We start from the raw sequence: 6,033 nt of genomic DNA on the forward strand, positions 1-6,033 counted from the left end.
AAGGCGGGCCCCTCCCCAAGACCTCACCCCAGCAACCATGACAACCTACCTAGTGCTTGCGCATACCAAGTCCCAATCCCCTTCTCACCTGTACCTCCCTCTTTTGCTTCATTTCTAACAGGTACCATTTAAGACACGTTTGGGAAGGACCATAAATAATCTCTCTTCATGCCCACTTCCCATCCTTTGGGCTCCCAGCTCTACCACATCCAACACCCTTGCTCTTTATAATTCAATCCTCCCTTATCTCCAAGAGGGGAGGCTCCTGCAGTTCCCATAATTACAGTGTGCACAAGACGGCATGGCCTATTTTCCTGGTTCTATCTTTTACTTCTCCACTCAGTTCCTATTCCATTTTGACTATGAGATCTAACAGCCCCTCTCCCAGCCCCCAGGAGGTGTAATAATAATAGCTAGCACTTACTGAGTGACAACTATGTGCCAGGCATGTATCTGCTCAGCTTTTCTGGGAGCTGGGAGTCCCTACAGTAGTCTCCCTTTTGTCCGACTTTCCATCTCAATTCTCTGTCCCAACTCTCTTCATCTCTGACACCCTCTTCTAAAACATTATATGCTGATCCACTGCTGCTCTTTCAGAGGCCACATCTTCCCTGGCTTACCCTTACAAGATGGACCACTCCATGTCTGGGCTCCAACTATTCCGATATACTCTAGAAGAATCTAAGTCCAGGCCTCCCCTTTCGCTATCCATGACAGTGCTTACTTAGAGGCCTTCGCAAAGAGACCGTTTCCATGGGTAAGATCACCACAACCACTGCCCCACCTGCCTGCCAACCTTGTCCCTAGCTCCCGGACGTTTAGAGTCCCCAGAATTGGTCGCATCATTTCACCCAGGTCCCAGAACCTATCCAGGTCCCAGGAAAAGCCTCAGCATTTCATACAAGCTAAAAAAGCTGCAGTTAACACCTTAAACTCTGGCCTTCTGAGGACTACCTAAAGGTAGACTGGCCACCTTTCCACCCTCCAGCCCACTTGCTTTCCCACCAGCTTCTTAATAAATCAGGCCCCCGCCCCATTTATAAGTGTGATCCCCCAAATGCATGTCTCCTTTGAAGGAGAACATTTCCTTTCGCCCTTTACTAGGAAGTCGCGGGATTTCAGGTATGAACAATGGCCGACCAGATATGGCCAAAACCGTTACCCCAGGATCTCGCGATGAGAGCACTGGCTGTTAACGGCCACAGCACTTTCAAGACTCATCATTCATTGGGCTGCCGACCTGTCAGTCACTTCTTCTGGGCCAATGAGTAGCATTGCCTCATAAGAAACAGCGGTTGAAGGGCAGGCCACTGGTTCCCTGACTTTCTGATGCCAGAGGTGGCCCTGCTGTTCTCGTCTGCAACTTGTAACTGTTCGTGCCTGCGCATCATAGGCAGGTGGGCAGCAGGAGGGAGGATCATTGAGTCAGCCTAGACCCACGCACAGGTTACGCAATTTGGAGGGGGAAGGGACAAAAGGAAAAGGTTTAGCGCCAACTAAACGTTGGAGTTTCTTAACAGTAATAGCATTGGGAAGGCTGCGTTGGTTCAATTCTGCCCCAACCCTGCTGGTTCCCTTACTGTGTGAACCTCTGTTGGTCTCTTCCTTGTCCTAGGCCTCAGTTGCTTTTTCATAAGGAGGGGATTGATCCCTCAAGATCTCTCATGCTTCTTATTTTTTGATATTTCAAAAGACGAGGAGAGAACCCAGCTTAACCACTGCCCCGTTAATTGTGAAGGGGAAGGCAGTAGGTCAGAGGTGAAGAAAGATCTAGAACCAAGAGGATGTTCAAAAGGAATGAAAGAGTGATGCCCTCTAGCCTGAGGGAGAGTTTGAGGAGGGGGATAGCTTGCCAGAGGACCTCTCTGAGTGTGGATTCAAAAGGTAGAAAAAGCGTTTTGGCCAGTGTCTATAACAGGGTTGGGGTGGGGAAGGGAGCACGGTGGAGCTTAAAGAATCTCCTCTCACCCATTTATGGGTCGGTTTTTTTTTGTTTGTTTTTCTGGAGTTTCCTACAAAAAGGTTCTTTTTTGGCGGGTAGGGGGAAGTTATTTTGAAGTTTGGCGAAGTTGACCAAGGATCTGTTCCCACGGTGTAAGTGAACTCCCTTCATTTACTGTCTTCCGTTTTTTCAACCAACACCACCTGCAGAAGCTGACAATGACCCTTGGGCTTTTCCAGTGGTTACCACAACACCATTTCCTGCCGCCTGGAGGGAAGACAGAGTAATTGTTGGCAGCAAGAGGTGAGTGTGGGTAAGGAAAAGGGAACTCTTTCCCCTCTTCCCAGCCCTCCTCCTCTCTTTTTCTTTCCCTCATATCCTTCTGCCCGGCCCTTTCCTCCTCCCACCTGCTGACTCCAGCCAGGGTCACACCAATTTTCATTTTTCAAATTCAGGGGGCCTGAAGGCATGCTCAGGAAAGGCTGTTCCCTGGCACAACCTCTCCATTGTCTGTTCCGCTGAGAAGTAATCAGTTTCCAGAAAGTTTGAGAAATTGATTTTCAGCAAGAGGGCACCAAGCCATTTCTGTAGCCCATGGGGTATCTGCATATTTGACATTGGCCTTCCTAACACTGGCCTCCCCTTGGAGGTTCAGATGGTAAAGAATCTCCTGTAATGCAGGAGACATGAGTTCAATCCCTGGGTCAGGAAGATCCCCTGGAGAAGGGAATGGCTGGCTACCCACTCCAGTATTCTTGCCTGGAGAATTCCATAGAGGTGGCAGGCTACAGTCCATGGAGTCACAAAGAGTTGAACAGGACCGATGGACTAACACTAACACTTCATGAGTTAGAGGTTGTCAGCCAAGGAGGTATTAATAACTTCATCCAAACCCGAATAATGTCTTGCTATTTAGCTTTTTACCAAGATTTCTACATCTCAAACCATCCACCTTCCACACAACTGGGTTTTTTTTCCCCTTTATGTCTCATATTTCTTGCTGTCACTCTGTTCTCACTGTCTCTTTTCCTGTGTCTTTCTCTCTGGTTTGATTTGTTTTTCCTTTTGTTTTCTGAGGCCAGAGTGGAACCTGGAGACGATGTGGGCATGCTGATTTTCAAAGGAAAAGATCTGAGCCTCCGCCTTAAGAGGCAGACTCACCCTCTCCAACCTAGCGAGGGTGAATGTTGCCCCCCAGCTCCTCAGACACCCGCTTGGTACTAGGCTTGTTCTCCAGGCTTACTAGAAGAGTACCCCTTACTCTAACCCAACATCCTCAATGATTATCACCCCTGCCTCCTACCTCCCATGTCCACCCCTATGGCAGGGCCCCCACAGAAGCAAAACATAGTCACCTTAGACTCTGGCATACTGAAGCCAGGCCCTGATCCTGTCAGCTCACCTTCCTGCCAACTTGTATTTAATAAAAATATTGTTAAATGGTATTCGTGTGTCTAAAGTACTGTTTAAGTATTTGTTGTTTCAAACTGTATCATTAAATTATATTCTTCTTTTCCCCATTGTATTCTTTTTTTAAATTTTATTTTATTTTTAAACTTTACAATATTGTATTGGTTTTGCCAAATATCGAAATGAATCCATTGTATTCTTTATGGGACCCAAATGTTAGAAGCTGAGAATGAGTAAAGTTGGAGAAAGTGTGACAATATACATTTCTCAATAGAGAGTGACCACAAAGCTTGCTACTCACAGGCAAGGTGTTTGAGAACACAAATGGTCCTAACCACATCAGCCAAGAAAATGGTTTCCCTGAGCACCAGACACAGCTTTCAACTAGTTGAAGGGCATTTCCACTACTCTATTAGGACGTTATGTAACAGCAATGTACAGGTCAGAAAGACCTTCTTGTTTATAATAAATGCCCTAAAATAGTGACATTTGGTTTGGTCCTTCTAGTCAACTATTATGTAGCTATTAAATACATTTGAAAACTTTCTTATGACGGACATAAAAAAGCATATTCTAAAACTATGTGCAAAATCTTCTAAACACCAAAAATTCCAGAAGAGGTTGGAATTCTGGATTTTTATTTTGTTACACATTTTTTTATTTTCTGTTATAAAATGAGCATGTATTATAGACACACAAAAAAATCCAAATTGTAAAACTAGTTGGTTCTTCCCCGTTGTAAATGAAGAAGGAACTGGAATGAACTGATTAAGTGGTCCCTGACATGACAACCTGGCAGGTGGAGGTGAAAGCTTTAATGGGAGTCAGGATGCCACAGACTTGCAAACTGTCGGGAAGATACAGGCAGATTCAGATCTGGTGGAAGACAAGACAACGTATATTCCACTTCATCTTCACTCACTCTTGGTTTCTTATGCCTTCTCTGTGCTATAATGACAAGCATTCCATACTGAAGGGCAAAAAACCTGAGTTCAAATCCTGACCCTGGCCCCTGCTAGGTGGGTATCAAGCATTCAGTCCTGCAGAACCTTAGCTAGATGATCATGTGATGAACCTTAGCCAGATGAGCAAAGGCTCTCACCTCAGGGCCCTTGCACTTGCTTTTCCAAAACTCTTTGTGGAACGCCATGCTCCCAGATGTTCCTGCGGTTTGTTCCCTCCTACATTTAGGTCTGGAAGCAAATGGCAACTCCTCCAAGAGTTCCTCACTCCAGTAACGTAAGACTTTTTTCAATTTTATTTTCTCTGAGCATTGATCCCTAACTAAAATAATCTTCTGCTTTGCTTAATTGCTTATTGTCTCTTAGAAATTCAATTCTTGGGGAGCAGGAATCTAGTCTTGAGCTCTGTATCCCCAGTGCCTAAAACACAGCCTGCGGCTAATTAAATAAGTCAGGCGCCCAGGTGATAGAATTTCACCATGTTTTCTCATTTAATCTTCCTAAGACTCGTGTAGTTTTCCCAAGAGGGAAAGGTTAAGCACAGAGAGGTGAAGTACATTGAGTAAGTGGCAGAGCCAGAATTAGAACTAATTCCAGAATACTTTCCACTTCGCTACCCTTCCCTCCCATGCAGCCGGCGTGGGGCCTGTTTGGGAGAGAGAGGGCTGGGACAGTTCAAGGGCAGCGAACATCAAGAGCCAAGTCTCTGAGCCCAGAAAGTTCAAAATAGTAAAAAGACTGAATTGCATATGGACATAGGAAGCCGTGGGAGCGAAGGACGGAAAGAGCCGGAGGGGCTTGGTTGCAATTCCGGAACTTGAGAGCGTTTTATGAGTATCTGAGCAGCACACAGTCCCTTTTATTCACCCCATGAAGAGAAATCGAACACCTCCTGTGGGCTTTAAGCGATTCAGCTCGTCGCCGGAATGGGCAGTCCCTGTCCTTAATTGAACACCTACTGTGCGCTCTGCACGGCTCAGGGCCCATCTAGGCTGGGAGAGTCTTGTCCTTGTCCTCCCGTATCTGGGGTACTGCAACTGGGATGTCTGGTTAGCAGGGGTTACCTGCCCTGAGCAGAGACAGATGGGAGTTTTCAGTCATCATTAAGGTTTATTGACCAGCGCGGCTGGAATTTCCCAGAGAGAGGAATTAATCTCGCTACCGACTGAGAGCAGACACCCTGCTGGGAGTAGTTACATAAATTCTGTTGCTCAAATTAATTAGGATTGTGATTCATTTGTTTAATGAGGAAGAATCTGATGGTGGCAAGAGGCAAGCCGGCGGGCCTTTCAGAACCCAGCCAATTCCAGGTGACGCTGCGGCAGGTGGAAGGGCTGGCCGGGTCGGAACCAGGCCCTGACGTGGGCGGAAGGACCGGACCAATCAGTAAGACGAATAAACTGAGGCAGGCAGAGATAGCCAATCAGAATACACTGCTCGTTGAGAGGCGGGTGTGAGGCTCGCCGGCTCCCAGACCTTTCTGCCTGTTAGGCCTGTAAGCGAGGAAGGACGTCTCAGCTTCCCTGTTAGGCCTGTAAGCGAGGAAGGACGTCTCAGCTTCATCCCCGGTATTCCATCCTCTTTTTTCAAAGCGATGGAGAAAAATGCCAACAGCTGAAATCGCATCCATTTCCTCACGTCCTCCCAAAAAGCCAGATTATTTTGTTCACAGAAGGAAGGATTCTTTCAATAAAGATCTATTGCTTAAAGCATATAGAA

General features: G+C 46.5%; 1 long non-coding RNA gene across 1 annotated transcript; it reads left to right on the forward strand.

Moving 5' to 3' along the window:
• Window positions 1-1,286: 1,286 nt before the first annotated feature.
• Window positions 1,287-3,458, forward strand: LOC104974324 (uncharacterized). Its single transcript, XR_811704.4, has 3 exons — window positions 1,287-1,397; window positions 2,152-2,245; window positions 3,025-3,458. It is a non-coding gene; the product is annotated as an uncharacterized lncRNA (long non-coding RNA).
• Window positions 3,459-6,033: the final 2,575 nt, after the last annotated feature.

Source organism: Bos taurus, chromosome 15, assembly GCF_002263795.3.
Source record: "Bos taurus isolate L1 Dominette 01449 registration number 42190680 breed Hereford chromosome 15, ARS-UCD2.0, whole genome shotgun sequence".
In the NCBI taxonomy this organism is placed as follows: domain Eukaryota; kingdom Metazoa; phylum Chordata; class Mammalia; order Artiodactyla; family Bovidae; genus Bos; species Bos taurus.